We start from the raw sequence: 19012 nt of genomic DNA on the forward strand, positions 1-19012 counted from the left end.
CCCCCTCTCCCCCCCCCCTCCTCCCCCCTCCCCCCCTCCTCCCTCCTCCTCCCTCCTCCTCCCTCCTCCCTCCCTCCTCCCCTCCCCCCCCCCTCCTCCCCCCCTCCTCCCCTCCCCCCCCCTCTCCTCCCCCTCCCCCCCCTCCTCCCTCCTCCCTCCTCCTCCCTCCTCCCTCCCTCCTCCCCCCCTCCTCCCTCCTCCCCCCCCCCTCCTCCCTCCTCCCCCCTCCTCCCTCCTCCCCCCCTCCTCCCTCCTCCTCCCTCCTCCCTCCCCCCTCCTCCCCTCCCCCTCCTCCCCCCCCCCCTCCTCCCTCCCTCCTCTCCTCCTCCTCCCTCTCCTCCCTCCTCCTCTCCTCCTCTCCTCCCTCCCCCCCCCCTCCTCCCTCTCCTCCCTCTCCCCCCTCCCCCCCTCCTCCCTCTCCCCCTCCTCCCCCTCCTCCCCCTCCCTCCTCCCTCTCCCCCCTCTCCCCCTCCTCCCCCTCCCCCCTCTCCCCCCTCCCCCCTCCTCTCCCCCCTCTCCCTCCCTCTCCCCCCTCTCCCTCTCCCCTCCTCCCCCCTCTCCCCCTCCTCTTGGGCAGTTTAAACAGGAAGTAGAATCCAGGTATAAAAGGGGAGGGGCTAGTGCAGTGCACGAGTGCTTTGTGCATTGAGTGCTGCTGGAGTTTTGCTAAGTGGGAGAAAAATCATTTAAGTGTATTTTGTGAATTTTAGTGTGTTAAGTCAATTAATTGAAGTAAGTTTAATTTTTTAAGGGTTTTTAAACTCTTGGGCAGTTTAAACAGGAAGTAGAATCCAGGTATAAAAGGGGAGGGGCTAGTGCAGTGCACGGAGTGCTTTGTGCATTGAGTGCTGCTGGAGTTTTGCTAAGTGGGAGAAAAATCATTTAAGTGTATTTTGTGAATTTTAGTGTGTTAAGTCAATTAATTGAAGTAAGTTTAATTTTTAAGGGTTTTTTAAACTCTTGGGCAGTTTAAACAGGAAGTAGAATCCAGGTATAAAAGGGGAGGGGCTAGTGCAGTGCACGGAGTGCTTTGTGCATTGAGTGCTGCTGGAGTTTTGCTAAGTGGGAGAAAATCATTTAAGTGTATTTGTGAATTTTAGTGTGTTAAGTCAATTAATTGAAGTAAGTTTAATTTTTAAGGGTTTTTTAAACTCTTGGGCAGTTTAAACAGGAAGTAGAATCCAGGTATAAAAGGGGAGGGGCTAGTGCAGTGCACGGAGTGCTTTGTGCATTGAGTGCTGCTGGAGTTTTGCTAAGTGGGAGAAAAATCATTTAAGTGTATTTTGTGAATTTTAGTGTGTTAAGTCAATTAATTGAAGTAAGTTTAATTTTTAAGGGTTTTTAAACTCTTGGGCAGTTTAAACAGGAAGTAGAATCCAGGTATAAAAGGGGAGGGGCTAGTGCAGTGCACGGAGTGCTTTGTGCATTGAGTGCTGCTGGAGTTTTGCTAAGTGGGAGAGTTCGGACAAGTGGGAGGTGAGGGTGTGTTTTTTGCTCTGTTTATTCCCCACTCCCAGGCTTCGACAGCACTGCGGAGGCGGAGCAGCGAGACGAGTCAACCAAACAGGCTCCACAGACACTATTCAAGGAGGAGGTGGTGATCAGCTGGTTGGTTGGTTTTCTTCCTTCTCTTCTCTTTCATACCTTTAAGTTGGTAAGTCCTATTGAATAGTGGTGTGATATTATCATATATATCCAGGCAGGGTCTTCATAACTAATAATAAGAAATTTAATTAATTATATAGAATGGAGCAGGTGATGTGTTACTGTTGCGAGATGTGGGAGCCGTTGAACCCCATTGAGGCTAACGGTGATTACATCTGCGACAAGTGTTTGCTGCTAGAGGAACTCAAGTTCCATGTTATGGAGCTTGAGACCGAGCTTCGGACACTGCGACACATCAGGGAGGGGGAGAAGTTCCTGGACTCTATGTTTCAGGAGATGGTCACACCTATGAAGTTAATTACTGCAGATGTAGTCCGTGGTCAGGGACAGGACGGTGTGACTACGAGTGAGGAAGGTACAGGGATCCAGGATGTAGTGTTGAAGGAGACGCAGCCCTTGTTCTTGTCCAGCAGGATCGAGGTTCTTACTCCCTGTGAGGGCGGGAGCGGGGACTGCAGGGAGGATGAGCAACCTGGCCACAGCACCGTGGTACAGGGGGCCATTCAAGTGGAGGGAGTAAAAAGAAATGTTGTAGTGGTAGGGGATAGTATCATTAGGGGGATAGATAGGGTTCTCTGCAGTCAAGAGCGGGAGTCCCGAAGGCTGTGTTGCCTGCCTGGTGCCAGGGTTAAGGACATCTCTTCTGGGCTGGAAAGAAACTTGCAGTGGGAGGGGGAGGATCCAGTTGTCGTGGTCCATGTTGGTACAAACGACGTAGATAGGACAAGGAAGACGGTTCTGTTAAAGGAGTATGAGCAGCTAGGGTCAAATTAAAAAACAGAACCTCAAGGGTAATAATCTCTGGGTTATTACCTGAGCCACGAGCGAATTTGGCTAGGATAAATAAAATTAAAGAGTTAAATGCGTGCTCAAAGACTGGTGTGGGAGAAATGGGTTTTGCTTCTTGGACACTGGCACCAGTACTGGGACAGGAGGGAGCTGTTCTGTTGGACGGACTCCACTTGGCCAGTGCTGGGACTAGAGTCCTGGCGAATCATATAACTAGGGCTGTAGAGAGGGCTTTAAACTAATTAGTGGGGGGAGGTTTCTAGAGAGCAAATAATAGAAATGACAACAGAGAAGGTCATAGACTTAGGTAGCAGTGGGGAATTAAAAAACAGAATGTGTCAGGAAGGGACAGAAGGTATGGAGTAAAAAGTAAAGTACTAAAAAGGGAAAAAACAGGAACTAAGTGTTACAAAACATATTTGAAAGTTCTTTATCTGAATGCACGTAGCATTCGTAACAAAATGAATGAGTTAACGGCACAAATAATGACATATGGGTATGATCTTGTGGCCATTACAGAAACATGGCTGCAGGGTGACCATGACTGGGAATTAAACATACCAGGTTATTTAACAATCAGGAAGGACAGGCAGGAAGGGAGAGGAGGTGGGGTGGCTATGTTAATAAAGGAAGGAATCACTATAATACAGAGAAATGATATTGGGTCAAAGGAGCAGGATAGTGAAACAGTTTGGGTGGAGGTAAGGAATAATAAGGGGAAAAAAACACTAGTGGGTGTAGTCTATCGGCCTCCGAACAGTTGCAACTCTGTTGGACGGAGTATTAATCAGGAAATAGTTGAGGCTTGTAATAAGGGAACAGCTATAATTATGGGGGATTTTAATTATCATATTAACTGGACAAATCAAATTGGGCAGAGCAGCCTTGAGGAAGAGTTCATTGAGTGTATTAGGGATGGGTTTCTTGAGCAGTATGTAACTGAACCGACCAGGGGGCAAGCAACCTTAGATTTGGTCCTGTGTAATGAGACAGGATTAATTAAAAATGTCCTAGTAAAGGATCCCCTTGGAATGAGTGACCATAACATGGTTGAGTTCCATATTCAATTAGAGGGTGAGAAGGTTGGATCTCAAACAAGCGTGCTGAGCTTGAATAAAGGAGACTATGAAGGTATGAGAGCGGAATTAATTAGAGTGGACTGGGAAAATAGATTAAAGGGTAAGACGGTACATGACCAGTGGTGTACATTTAAGGAGTTATTTTACAACTTCCAAAAAAAATATATTCCACTGAGGAAAAAAGGGTGTAAAAGAAAAGATAGCCATCCGTGGCTAAGTAAAGTAATTAAGGATAGTATCCGACTAAAAACAAGGGCATATAAGGTAGCCAAATCTAGTGGGAGGATGGAAGATTGGGAAGTCTTTAAAAGACAGCAAAAAATAACAAAAAGATTGATTAAGAAAGGGAAGATAGATTATGAAAGTAAATTAGCAAAAAATATAAAAACAGACAGTAAAAGTTTCTATAGTTATATAAAAAGAAAAAGGGTGGCTAAAGTAAATGTTGGTCCCTTAGAGGATGAGACCGGGAAATTAATGGTGGGAAACATGGAGATGGCAAAAACACTGAACAATTATTTTGTATCAGTCTTTACAGTAGAGGACACTAAGAATATCCCAACACTGGACAAACAGGGGGCTCTAGGGGGGGAGGAACTAAATACAATTAAAATCACTAAGGAAGTGGTACTTGGTAAAATAATGGGACTCAAGGCGGATAAATCCCCTGGACCTGATGGCTTGCATCCCAGGGTCTTGAGGGAAGTAGCGGTAGGGATTGTGGATGCATTGGTAATAATTTTCCAAAACTCACTGGACTCAGCAAAGGTCCCGGCAGATTGGAAAACTGCTAATGTAACACCCTTATTTAAAAAGGGTAGTAGGCAGAAGGCTGGAAACTATAGACCTGTTAGCCTAACATCTGTGGTTGGTAAAATGTTAGAGTCCATTATTAAGGAGACAGTAACGGGACATTTGGATAAACATAATTTAATAGGGCAAACTCAGCATGGTTTCATGAAGGGGAAGTCATGTTTAACAAATTTGCTTGAGTTTTTTGAGGAAGTAACATACAGGGTGGATAAAGGGGAACCAGTGGACGTAGTGTATTTAGACTTCCAAAAGGCATTTGACAAGGTGCCACACAAAAGATTATTGCTCAAGATAAAAAATCACGGGATTGGGGGTAATATTCTGGCGTGGGTGGAGGATTGGCTCTCTAACAGAAAGCAGAGAGTTGGGATAAATGATTCGTTCTCAGATTGGCAACCAGTAACTAGTGGTGTTCCGCAGGGGTCAGTGCTGGGTCCCCAACTCTTTACAATCTATATTAACGATTTGGAGGAGGGGACCGAGTGTAACATATCAAAGTTTGCAGATGATACAAAGATGGGACGGAAAGTAGTGAGTGAGGAGGACATAAAAAACCTGCAAAGGGACATAGACAGGCTAAGTAAGTGGGCAGAGATTTGGCAGATGGAATACAATACTGGAAAGTGTGAGGTTATGCACTTTGGCAGGAAAAATCATAGAGCAAGTTATTATCTTAATGGCAAGAAACTGGAAAGTACTGTAGTACAAAGGGATCTGGGGGTCCTGGTGCACGAAACTCAAAAAGTTAGTATGCAGGTGCAGCAAGTGATTAAGAAGGCTAATGGAATGTTGGCTTTTATTGCTAGGGGGTTGGAATATAAAAACAGGGAGGTATTGCTGCAGTTGTACAAGGTATTGGTGAGGCCGCACCTGGAATACTGCATACAGTTTTGGTGTCCATACTTAAGAAAAGACATACTTGCTCTCGAGTCAGTACAAAGAAGGTTCACTCGGTTAATCCCGGGGATGAGGGGGTGGTCATATGAGGAGAGGTTGAGTAGATTGGGACTCTACTCATTGGAGTTCAGAAGAATGAGAGGCGATCTTATTGAAACATATAAGATTGTGAAGGGGCTTGATCGGGTGGATGCGGTGAGGATGTTCCCAATGATGGGTGAAACTAGAACTAGGGGGCATAATCTTAAAATAAGGGGCTGCTCATTCAAAACTGAGATGAGGAGAAACTTCTTCACTCAGAGGGTGGTAGGTTTGTGGAATTTGCTGCCCCAGAAAGCTGTGGAAGCTACATCATTAAATAAATTTAAAACAGAAATAGATAGTTTCCTAGAAGTAAAGGGAATTAAGGGTTACGGGGAGCGGGCAGGAAATTGGACATGAGTCTGGGTTCGGAATGGTCATGGCCCTGTGGGTAGTGGAGCGGGCCCAGGGGCCGTGTAGCCTTGTTCTGCTCCTACTGTGTTCTAATTCTGTTAGATTTCAGGAGATGGTTTTATTCCTGTTCCTGGCTGGGGTGGAGATCGCCTTTACAGAAGGTAAGTACTGTAGAAAATATAGGGACAGAGTGATCTCCTGGAAGAATTTCGATCGCCTAGATGGGTCGGAGAGGAATTTCCCAGATTTTTTTCTCCCAAATTGGCCATTGGGTCTTTATCTGGTTTTTCGCCTCTCCCGGGAGATCACATGGGTTCTGGTGGATGCAGAGTGATAGAAGATTTGAGGTTAGGATCAGATCAGCCATGATCTTATTGAATGGTGGAGCAGGCTCGAGGGGCCGATTGGCCTACTCCTGCTCCTATTTCTTATGTTCTTATGTTCTTATGTTCTTATGTTCTCCCCCCCTCCCTCTCCCCTCCTCTCCCCCTCCCTCCCCCCTCCTCCCCCCCTCCCCTCCTCCCCCTCCCTCTCCCCTCCTCCCCCTCTCCCCCTCTCCCCTCCCTCTCCCTCCCCCTCCTCTCCCCCTCCTCTCCTCCCCCCCTCTCCCTCCCCTCCCCTTCCTCCCCTTCCCCCCTCCCCTTCCTCCCCCTCCCTCCCTTTCCTCCCCCCTCCCCCTCCTCCCCCCTCCCCCCTCCCCTCCTCCCCTCCTCCCCCCTTTCCCCCTCCCCCCTCCCCTTTCCCCCCTCCCCTTTCCCCCCCTTCCCCCCCCTTCCCCCCAGTCGTGCTCTCTATTCCCCCCAGTCGCTCTCTCTCTTCCCCCCAGTCACGCTCTCTCTTCCCCCCAGTTGCTCTCTCTCTCTCTCTCTTCCAACAACAACATGCCCTCAAAAATCCCTCGGCACCGCCGGGCACTTCAGCTAGTGCCTTATAAAATGGTGACAATTCAGCAGTGAAACCCCCCTGTCCATGTCACTGACTCAGTGTGTTGTACTCACATGCTTCTTTCATACCTTATGATAGTTGCTGGTTTGTTTGTGGTGAAATATGTGATGTTTCCTTTTGTTTGCAGTTTTAAAAAAATTTATGAAATAGCAGCAGATTTCATATGCGTAGTTTTGAGGGCCAGAGTGCAGTTTCTCGTGTATACAGCTGTGGAGATCGCTGATGGCCATTCAGCCCTTGCTGCTACCCTTCATTGGCCTCTTACCCCAACTGCTCACCACAGAACCCCTGTCACTGCCAATCGCGCCAATCATTACCATTCCCCACACGGTCACGGTTTTTTTTCTTCTGTTTCTGCAATCTGATTGGTCGCCAGTGAGGGAGCTTCCAATCAAGCAGAGACACAAATGCGTTGAAATCATACTGTGCGATATTAGTAACAAATCCAGTATGAAATTGCTCTGCTCGCCATTTTAACAAAGGTATTAACCCATTTTCAACCCTGAAACGTGGAGAGATTACAGAACGATATCCTGTCCTAAGTGTTGTATTCATAGACTCCATATTGTACACCACTTAAAAAGGAAAGATAAAAAGAAGCACTGCAAATGTTGGAAGTCTAAAATTAAAAACTGAAGATGTACAGTAGGTCAGTACCTTGACATTTATGGTGGGATTTTTTCATCAAAACTTTTTCAGAAGCTGACCAATCTGATGTGCAGCAAGATGCACCATTAAAACCAGTAAATCTTCAGTCTGAATTGCCCAAAGATCTTTGCCCCCAAGCCTTCCCTGACAGGAAAGCAAAGCCTAAAGTGGCAAGACCTCAACAAGGAACAAAGTAGCAACATCAGTTTAGTACAGAATGCTGCGCTTCATGCCTCCATCTACCCATAATCAACACTGCTGGTGATTTACTGGTACTTAGGAAAAAAGACTACTGGGTCTTTGATCTACCAATTTTATGATCTGTGCTTCACCCAATATAACATCAGAGACTCAAGCATTCATATCAAATTGGGTTCTACTCCAGATGAAGTTTTGTAAAAGTTTCAACAACAAAAAATGCTCGAGACTTAGCCAGAAGAACAGGAAATATCAAAGACCCAGCTTTTATGATCATTCTTGTTAGTTCTAAAGGAATATGTCCGCTTTAGATTCTTTTAACACAGAAAGTTACTCACATGCTGTCGATGTTGCTTTTAAGCTGAAATAAGGATGTGGTTTCAGAAGTACGTTCAACCAATTTACCAGCAGACTTGGTTTTTCTGGTCTTCAAAGGCTAGGGTATTTTTTCCCCCCAGAGATATTTAAAAATCTGTGTAAAAAAAAAAAAAAAAACTTCTCTTACTGATATTTCTGATACATCATAGAGCAGATCATACCATCAGATCGGGGATGAAGGTACTTCTTGTGAAAGATGGAATCTGTTCTTGCATTAGTATTTTCAGGTATTAAGTAACCCCCCCCCCCGACTCCCACCCATCCACAGACCATCTTCCTCATAGCCCATAACTTATAACATTACATTATGGTTCTCTTCAGATCATCTGCAAGTCCATCCAGAAATCCTTAACAGGAGCCAATTCTGCTGTTTTAATGTCTCTTTTTATTGATTTCTCTGGTTCTGTGTCTTGCCACCCAAATACAAAGGGATCACCGAGAACGAATGTGTTTAATTTATTCTATTTATAGCATCAGTGTTCTCTAGAGCAGGGCTTTTTGATTGCTAAAGGAACTGGTCATTCAAGATTGGCACTCAATATTAAAATTAAGAGTGATAAAAGCCTGTTTTTTTATCTCCTCTGCAACACCAAAAAGGAGCTCAGAAAAAATACTTGCAGACCGCCCATGGGGTTGCTCACCGTGAGGGGGAGGATATCTTGTTTTCTTACCAATAGGGGCGTTATCAAAAAAGTGTGATGGGGAAAGTGTGACATTTACAGGAAGTGCATACTATGCATAATACTTTTAAAATACTGTACTATAGATTTTTAAAAAGAAACTTGGAGCACATAACGAATCACCTACTCCTCTCAGAACACTGCTGCTCTGTTCAAGTTGACTTTCAATTGTGCCAAATAACAAAACTGTCCTGAACAGAACAGGTGCATGTGACACCCTCCCTGGAGTTACACACAGTGCCTTTTCCAGAAAGCCTAATAGTTGCTTCTCTTAAATATACAGTTGACCTTTTCTTTACAATAATATAACTGATTAAAATAGTCTATTACTATTTTATTGGGTCTACCTGGAATGGGTGCAACAAATGAAACAAGAATAAATAAATGCACCACAGTTTATGTGGTACTGATACCAATTGCTATCTTAGCAGCTATATTGTAATTAGGCTGATAGAACTGATCAGCTTGATTCTTCTCCTCCTCCTCCAACTTTGCCCTCCAATGTTCTTACAATTTGCTCTCCTGAAGTCAAAGCGGTAGATTTTGTCTTTTCCATTTAAGCCAATGGAAATAAAAATCAAGAGAGATGTAAAACGGGCTGCCGACTTGCTATAACCCATTTTACACTATCGCATAAAGTCAAGATCAATAACTCAATAACTCATCCTGGGGTACAGATCCATGGATGCTGATAGCTAGTGGTGAACTGGACATATACAAGCCCAGACAGTGGGCACTGGTGGGCTTTCCACCAACTTGGATCATCATATCTGAGCATGATGCTGTCTTCAACTGACATCCATATGCATTGCACCTTCAGCATGAATCACGGAGAGCAATTATGAACAAGAACTGTAACTGAGGAACATCACATTGGGAGACTTGCAGATGTATTATGACAGGATCCTGCAATACGAAAAATACACAGCATATTTAAGGTTTCTTTTCCTATGTCACAGCCCTGTATTAAACCTGGGGATGTTCAGGCAACGAGTCATTATTTTTAAGAAGGCCATAGGACAGTCTGATGCACAGGCTGCAGGACACCTGGGTCATAGAAACATAGAAGCATAGAAGATAGGAGCAGGAGTAGGCCATTCGGCCCCTCGAGCCTGTTCCGTCATTTAATGAGATCATGGCTGATCATCCAAATTCAGTACCCTGTCCCTGCTTTCTCCCCATATCCCTTGATCCCTTTAGCCTTAAGAAATATATCTAACTCCTTCTTGAATGTATTTAATGAATTGGCCTCAACTGCCTTGTGTGGTAGAGAATTCACAGGTTCACCACTCTCTGGGTGAAGAAATTCCTCCTCATCTCAGTCCTAAATGGCTTACCCCTTATCCTTAGACTGTGACCCCTGGTTCTGGACTCCCCCCACCACCGGGAACATCCTTTAAGTTCAAGTAAAACATCCAGGATAAGGTCCAGGGCCGTTGGTCACTGTTAGGATTGAGCATTGCCAGTTTTTGTGGAGACTGAAAGATGAAATACCATTTTTATATATGCTTCATCTTGAAAGAGGAACAAATGAGAGCCTTTTAATTTCGCTATTGGATAATAGCGCACAAATGCCAAACTTGTTCATCTGAAAATTCTCCTTCAGCTATTTGGTTTTAAGTAGTTAAACTATTTGAAATAAATGGGTTAATACTTCCACTAAAATAGGGGAGAGAGGAATTTCAGAGGAACTTGTTTGCATGCATTTTCAAGGTGAAAGCGGTTGACTTATGTTTCAGCTCCTCAGGAAATGGCACTGATGATTGTTAGGGACAAGACTGCAGCTCAGCTCATTCTACCCTTCTGGCTCAATGAAACGTCATGACTTGTTATCTCATAGTGTGTGTGTGGCGGGGGGTGGGGGCTGTGATAGGAAAGCTGAATAAAAAAGGGAGAGCCAACATTAATTTAATTTTCTTTTTCCATTTACTTTATTATTTTGAGTTACATTTTTTGAGTGGGGAGGGAGTTATCTTTTCCCAACGGGATGTTTTTTCTCTTTTTGGTATCTTGTCGACATCTTAGGCCATTTTGTGTTTGAAAGGCTGGATAGGTAACTTATTTGCAGGCCTAAGTCTCTATAGCTAATTGCTGGTAGGTTACACATTTATTTGTAGCTTGAAATGACTCACCATCTGAGTTTCCCTCCCTCTCTGTGCAGAAGCACCTACTCTCCACTCATCACTTCCCTTTCCCCTCTCCAACACCCAGCCAAATCTGGAAGCTCAGGACAAGTCCTTCTCTCTGAATGCAGCTGTATACAATGCTGAATGCAAGGTTACTCATTCACTATTGTACTAATTTATATCCTCCTTCATTTGGACAGATGATACAATCCCTTATAACTAAGGCTCCCGTGTAGTTCTGTCTTCAGCTGATGGGAAAGCACTCTCTGCAGACCAGGTAGATAAAGTCGGCTTTCTCCCAATTGGAGAAGTAACACTTCCATAAAGCAACCCACCAAGTAACTGATGAAACCCATCTTGTGTGACTCACAGATTCAATTAGCAGTTATTATGCAGAATGAGATTCATCATCCTTAACCACAAGATGGTTTTTCAGTGCAGTAAAGCTCTTTATAAATGAGCATTGTGGAAGAAGCAAAAATGCGGCCCACTGTGATCTAGAATATGGCTGTTTGGACATCATAAAACTCACACCATTGAATAGAACAGTTGTCCACAGAATGAATTAGCAGAGTTTGTTCCTGTTGAGAAAAAAAATCGTAAACTAGCTATACCTCTAGAAGATTCATCAGTAGAGTCATTGGAACAGAATTACTAGGTCAAGAAAAAGCACCTTATGTGATCTCCGTGAACAAGGTACGACTTTACCAGTAAAGATGCTCTTACTTAGTACAAGATTTTTTAAAAACTGTTCACCGTCGGAAATGCTCTTCTGTTATACAAACAGTTCCTTTTTTTGGTTAACTTTATTTCAAGGGCACTAGAGAACGTCTCTTCCTCATGTGAACTGCAGAAGTAAGAATTTTTTTTAGATGCTAGCTCCACTTTTCTTAGGAGCAGAGAGCAGACAAGAAGTATCAGAAATCAGAGTAGTTCTCACGTAAAGGAGACTTTCGAAAGCCACCAAGCGTCTATTCTGCTGCTGAAACGGAAGTGTCTAATGGGGATAAGGAAGTCATTGGTTTTTGATGGCCATCAGAGTGGTTTTCAACTTCTCTCACATCGCCATGACTGTGCTGTACACTAATGTCAATGCGTGAGAAAGGATGTGAAAAAAAAGTGTGAAAGTAAATGAAAACATTTGAGGGAACTGTTCTTATTTTTTAACAGTCACTAATAATAAAAGGCAGCATTTGAAGATTTAAAGAGGCAGAATCTTTTCAATCAGTTAATTTGAACTTAGTAACAGTCAGAAACATACCCAAATTGGGCTGTTCTTCTCCAATCATCGCCTAAGTTGCTAGTGGTATGGTTACTTCCGCTGAGAGTTTAGTTTTCAGACTTCTCATTGGCCGGAACTATCAGAGCAGCTCAGCAGTTCAGCGTGGCAGATTGAGCAAGAAATACCTCTTTAAGAAGAGTTGTTATCATCTCCCATCTCCTCCCATCCATTTTCTTCTCTATACAAAATATCCTGCATCGCATTCCAGCTCATGACCAACTCCAACATCCCATCAATGCAGCCTTAGGATATATACAAGAATAATACCAGCCTACTCTCAGATCTTATTTTTTCCTTCTTTCCTTGAAGGGAATTGACTTGCCATATTGTTGCAGCTGGAACCAGGAACTCATGATGTGAGAAATGTGAACATAAACTGAGTTCAGTGACTCTATGCCTCATATTGAGAACATCAATATGCTGTGGCACCAAGCTGTCTGTATGTAAAATCTACAGTAGTTTTCATTGCAGAACTCTGAGCTGTATTTAAAGTACTTGCTTGTGAAGGACTAGGTGACATAGTAGAATCATGGAATCATTGAATCATAGAATGGTTACAGCACAGAAGGAGGCCATTTGGCCCGTTGAACCCATGCTGGCTCTCTGCAAGAGCACTTCAGCTAGTCTCACTCCTCCGCCCTTTCCCCGTAGCCATGCAAATTTTTTTCCATCAGGTACTTATCCAATTCCCTTTTGAAAGCCATGATTGAATCTGCCTCCGCCACCCTTTCAGGCAGTGCATTCCAGATCCTAACCACTTGCTGCATTAAAAAGTTTTTCCTCATGTCACCTTTGGTTCTTCTGCCAATCAACTTAAATTTGTGTCCTCTGGTTCTCAACCCTTCCACCAATGGGAAAAGTTTCTTAATTAATCCACACTTGTCCAAGTGACCGTTAACTTTGTCCCGGATTATCGTTTCTAAAAGTTTCCCCACTACTGAGGTTAAACTGACTGGCCTGCAGTTGCTGGGTTTATCCTTATACCCTTTTTTAAACAAGGGTGTAACATTTGTAATTCCCTGTCCTCTGGCACCATCCCCGTATCTAAGGAGGATTGGAAGATTATGGCCAGTTCTCCGCGATTTCCATTTTTATTTCCCTCAGCATCCTAGGATGCATCTCATCCGGTCCTGGTGACTTATCTACTTTAAGTACAGCCAGCCTTTCTAGTACCTCCTCTTTATCAATTTTTATCCCATCCAGTTTCTCAACTACCTCCTCTTTCACTGTGACTTTGGCAGCATCTTCTTCCTTGGTAAAGGCAGATGCAAATTACTTATTTAGTACATCAGCCATACCCTCTGCCTCCATGTATAGGCCTCCATTTTGGTCCCTAATCAGCCCCACCCCTCCTCTTACCAAACGTTTATTATTTATATGCCTATAGAAGGCTTTTGGATTCCCTTTTATGTTAGCTGCTAATCTATTCTCATACTCCCTCTTTGCCCCTCTTATTTCCTTTTTCACTTCCACTCGGAACTTTCTATATTCAGTGGTTATCAAATTGTCCTTTTTCACCTCTGGGACTAAGGTTTGAATCCAATTTAACTGACAAAATTAAGATTAAAGTCTTCTCTTTCTGCTGTCTGTAGGAGGCCCAGCGTAAAGGAGGTTTGGTAGCCTTGCCTAGTGGGAATGAGCAGGGGCGGATTAATGCATGGGCCGATGGGGCCTATGCCCAGGTGCCACAGCTAAATATAGGGCCCCTGTAAATGGCCCCGTGCAAATATGGAGCTCCTGGTAAAACTCGCCATAATGCAAGAGAACTGCATACAACCACTGGATCGAAATATTCTAGCATTTAAAAATAGTCAGAAGGGGCATGGCAGAATCGGTAGATTCATTACAACATATGGACACTTATTGTTGCAGTTCACGTTTGTGTTTGAATGGATATGGGGGGTTTGTGCAAGGGGTAGGGGGAGGTGCGGAGGGACCTTTCATGTACTCGGTGCCACCCAGTCACAAAACTGCGCATATATCGGCACAAATTGATAATTTCACTTGGAGCTTGATGCTGTCACTGAGTACCCAAGATCAGCATTGCCAACACTTGCCATTTTTTTGAATGCTCTTGATGGAATGTAATCATTTTTAAGATTCCTCTGCCTGAAGATAAAAGGGAATCTCTCCTTTGGCTCTACTTCAGTGCTACCTGAAGACTTCCATTTGGACACTCCCTTTGAAGATTGTGAGTGTTAAATGGAAAAAAGTGGTTCATACTGCATCCCTCACTGTGATGAATTTTTGTGTTAATCATAAAAAATAAAAATTACGCAAAGAAAAACGTTCAATGCATTTGTGACCAAATGTATGGCTGACAGTGAATAATACTGTCCCTGGATTGGTTAAGAGCTACATTCCAGCCATCTCTTAATAACTTGGGAACATATTTTTAACATTAATGTAGCGATGGAAAATAACACGAATACAATAGACATTAGCAGCCTCATCTTTTTCTCAGTCGCGAACTGCCATCCTCCCTCTGCCACTCTCCAGCATAATTGGGGTAAGCAGGGAGAGGGGGGATGTGCTCACTACATCCCCGCCCATTATTATATTCCCATCCTCCCTACCCCTCAATTTCCTGCAGGCAGGCCTGGCAAAGTACACTACACCCACACATATATGTGTTTTGTAAGCAGATGCAAATGAGAGGAATGCATCCTCTGACAGTTTCCATAGCAACACTGTATACCAAATATGCCCGTTGGTCCCTGGCGCCCAGCTTCGCTTTGATGGCGGGGGTGGGGTTGCAATTTTTACCCCTAGATAGCCTGGCCATCAATTCAAGGATTCCATTTTCTCACCAACCTATGGAGGCCATCCACCCAAGGAATCTATTAACTTTAAAGTTCTTGGGATGTTCTTGATAAGTCATAATGCATTAATAAATTCTACTGTTTTCTGTAGGTTATATTTGGATTATTATCCTGAATGATTGAGGGCACAGGTTGGGGAAGAGAGGATGTAACGTTTTTGAAATTTTAACAAACTTTCACTGGCAATTTGGTCTCGGCTGGCATTTGGGGCCTGCTGCTGCTGCCAAAATTCAGCCCCCACTCTGGCCATGCTCGTCAGAGAGGCTGGGGAGCCACCTATAATATGTCAGTGACTCCAAGATTGGACGAGCAGCCAGGGTCAGAGGCACATCCTTTGGGCAGGCAGAAATCCCGCCCAATGGGAGATGTGTCCCAAATCCACAAAGCATCGTGGAACATCGTGGAGCATCGCGGAACATCGCGGAGCATCGTGGAACATCGCGGAGCATCTAGGCCCATACTTCGGGACTTAGCGAGAGGTTTTTATCTGTATTGATTTCTTTTCCAATGTCCTCCATTTCCTCATCTTCACATAGCTATTTCCTTCACTCTGGCTGCCCGCCTCTCTTCCGCGGTCTTGTTCGCGCGCTGGTGGCCATGGAGAAGGAGCACGCGGAGTCAGCCGGTGCACTTGGGGCCTTCCGGGACTGGTGAGCACCGCAGGGACTGGAGTGGGCAGTGGACATCGGTAATAATATTATTTAAGTTTATAAGTTCCCTTTGTTTTTTATGGTTTAGTTCCTTATTTAGTGGTGCCCTTCTTAAAAGGGGGAGGAGCACTTTCATTTGGTTTTTGTTTGATGACACTGGGGCAACCGTATGTCTCCTTATTGGTTTATTTAGAAAAAGCATACCAGTTTCCTTCAGGTTGTGATGTGGCACTGAAGGTGAAGCAGTTCAACCTGTCTACATCACTTTAATCTCTGACCGTATTGGTTGGCAGAAGAGGCAGACAGGAAATATCACTTTTCCCCATATAGATGCTGCACCAAGAACTGGCAAAACTCTTAATTGGATCTTAGCCCAGGGTTGAAAGGCTATTAATGTAACTAGGATAGTAGCTGGGCAGTGGTGGTGGTGGTGGTAGGGGGGGCGGTGAGGGAGGTGGGTTTGGTATTCGGCTTGAGATTTGAACTGAATTTTATATCCAAATCAGTTGATTTCGGCAAATTTGGGTTTAATAAAATAGGATGCTCGTGATTGACAAACTATTATTTTTTTGATGGTGCGTGGGATTTATTGGTCATCTTTACAAGGAGTCCATTTTCCCGCCAGCATAATGGAGGACACCTATCCAAGGAATCGGTTTTGCCTGATAGCCTCAGGATGTTCTTGCTAGTCTTTAATGCATTCATAAATTCTTCCGCTTTCTTTAGGTTTAGATTTGGATTATCCAGATTTCAGGGGATCCAAATTCACCTGCATGTTCAGTCCCGGGAACACAAGAGGCAGCATTTCACCCAATCACTAGGAAGCCCTGACATCAGTTTTGTGTTATAGGTTTATAACTATGTCCTGTCCTCTAATCGTGGCCCTACATCTGACTGTAAGATATACCGAGTACTTTTACAGCAACTACAAGGGGCTATTTGTGAAGCCGATAGAATAACCTATGATTAAGCCAACAATTGGAGCGGTGAAAATAGTGGACGCCAGAAATATTCAACAAACAGCATTACCACATAAGCCACAGGCAACAAAGACAGGACAGGGCTGTGCTTAATAATGAGTAAAACGTGCTTGGTATTAGCATGTCAGTTCTCACTGAATTCTATTCAGACTGGGAAATGAAGGGCTCCCTGACGATTTAGTGAATAAATGCATTATTTGAAGAGGAAAAAAAGAACGACTTGCATTTATAAAGTGCCTCAGGATTTTTCCCAACGCACTTTATGGCCAATGAAGTAGTCATGTGAGGCACATAGACCAGGAAGATCCCTTCGTCCAAACTCTGGTCACCAGATAAGCCAATCTCAGCTACAGATGTCCACCAGTAGGAGAAGAATATTTATTTAAAAGCACCTGATTTTGGGTGGATCTGGGGAGGGCATGGACAGGAAGTCATCCAAGAAGCCAGCTCCCCGCTGATCGCCGTCAATTCCATGATTTTCTGCTAGAAGGAACACCAAACAATTTACACAAATATGGGCTGGCATACTGTGTGCAGTAATGATGGGATGAAAGTAGATTACAGTACTGTCACAGCAAGACTGAGTGCAAGGACTGCTGTCATGTTACTCGTGTCCAGCATTGCTGAATCAGCAGCCATTTTCCTCTCCCCACTCCCCTCCAAGACAGGCATCTCGACACAGGCGAGAAGCTCTCTCCACTGAAATTATTGACCTTAGCCTGAACCCAGAAAATTTGCTCATGGTCAGCAGAGGCCTAGTCAGGTAAACAGAGGCCACCATGCTGACTTCAGTGTCAGCTGTGGTTCAGTTAGTTACACTCTCACCTCTGAGTCAGAAGGTTGTGCGTTTCAAGACCCACTCCATGAAACTTGAGCACAAAATCTAGGCCATACTGAGAGAGTGCTGCGCCATTGGAAGTGCCATCTTTCAGATGAGACATTAAATCACATCAGGTGGATGTAAAAGATCCCATGTCACTATTCGAAGAAGAGCAGGGGAGTTCTCCCCAGCGTCTGGGCTAATATTTATCCCTCAACCAACATCACTAAAACAGATTTTCTGGTCATTATCACATAGCGGTTTGTGGGAGCTTGCTGTGCACAAATTGGCCTCTCATTACAACGGTGATTACGCTTGAAAAGTACTACATTGGCTATAAAGTGCTTTGGGACGTCCTGAGGTCATGAAAAGCGCTATATAAATACAAGTTCTTTCATGTTAGGTTTCTGGCAAGGCAGAAAATCTAGGTTCGCTAGAGTTTAGAAGAATGAGAGGGGATCTCATTGAAACTTATAAAATTCTAACAGGACTAGACAGACTAGATGCAGGAAGGATGTTCCCGATGGCGGAGGAGCCCAGAACCAGGGGTCACAGTCTAAGGATAAGGGGTAAGCCATTTAGGACTGAGATGAGGAGGAATTTCTTCACCCAGAGAGTGGTGAACCTGTGGAATTCTCTACCACAGAAGGCAGTTGAGGCCAACTTATTAAGTATATGCAAGAAGGAGTTAGATATATTTCCTAAGGCTAAAGGGATCAAGGGATATGGGGAGAAAGCAGGGACAGGGTACTGAGTTTGGATGATCAGCCATGATCTCATTAAATGGCGGAACAAGCTCGAGGGGCTGAATGGCCTACTCCTGCTCCTATCTTCTATGTTTCTAGGCTTTGCTGTCTGGGCTCACACATGAAGAATACTAATTTGTGTGAGATATGGAAGCACTGCCGGGACCAGTGGAACTGCATGTCAGCATAAGTTGAGTCCTCCTTCTCAAGGAGAGAAAACTTTTTTTCCCCATCAGCGCAGTGTTCCTACAGGGAACGTCTCCACCTCTCGCACCAACCTGGCCGTCTCCCCCATCCCCAGAGGACAGTAGTGAGTTTGTGAAACTTCATTAAAACCAAGTTTTCTGCAGGTGATCTATGGAGGCATCATGGTGCTATATAGAATCATGCAATTTGAGCCTGACATCTTATTTATGTGACGCCAGTGGTTGCATTGATATATGACATTCTTAGGAAGTCTTAAATTGCTTCAAAACCAATGAATTACTTTTGAGAGATAATTCTCTGACTTTGCACTCTTTAAATGGATGGAAAATCTTGCGCAGTGTGCTTGGAGATCCAATATATAGGGGTCAATCTTAAATCAGGACGGGGTTGGTGAGGGGGAGGGTCTGAGGCGGGTGATGACCTGTATGCTATTATCGGCACGAGGCCCGGCGGATGCTAACTGCTTGTGAGCCACCCAGTCGAAGCCACTGCCTGGCCGGCGGGCAGGAGTGGGATTTTGGGTGGCAGGAAACCGCTGCTGGGTTCCCAGCGGAACGGTCCCCAGCACTAAAAGTTGATCAGGGGGTCAGCAGGTGATCGTGGGGGCGGTGGTGGGAAGCCTGGGGCAGGGGGAGCTCAAGATTTCTTTGTACAGCCCAGAAGAGCCCGCCTGCTCGTCCTGCCCCACAAGGAAACCTTAAAAATAAACTTACCTCGCTTGGCCTGTTCTGTATCTCTCTGCAGCTCTTGGCAGGTTTGGCCTGATAGGAAGGCACCACTGCTTGCCTACTCTGTCTGCTGTAGCTCAGTTGGTAGCACACTCGCCTCCTAGGTCAGAAGGTTGGGGGTTCT

At 44.5% G+C, this 19012-nt stretch overlaps 1 long non-coding RNA gene across 4 annotated transcripts in view; it reads right to left on the reverse strand.

Moving 5' to 3' along the window:
* The window catches only part of LOC147103211 (uncharacterized), a 293502-nt gene that overhangs the window by 39473 nt on the left and 235017 nt on the right, over positions 1–19012 (reverse strand). For all 4 annotated transcript variants that reach the window (XR_015072918.1, XR_015072920.1, XR_015072921.1 and 1 more), the window contains one exon: positions 7808–7941. This is a non-coding gene — a long non-coding RNA (uncharacterized LOC147103211). The remainder of the gene's footprint in view (positions 1–7807; positions 7942–19012) is intronic.

The sequence above is a fragment of the Somniosus microcephalus genome, chromosome 20, assembly GCF_052327205.1.
Source record: "Somniosus microcephalus isolate GS21.2 chromosome 20, FLI_Smic_1.0, whole genome shotgun sequence".
Classification (NCBI taxonomy): Eukaryota; Metazoa; Chordata; class Chondrichthyes; order Squaliformes; family Somniosidae; genus Somniosus; species Somniosus microcephalus.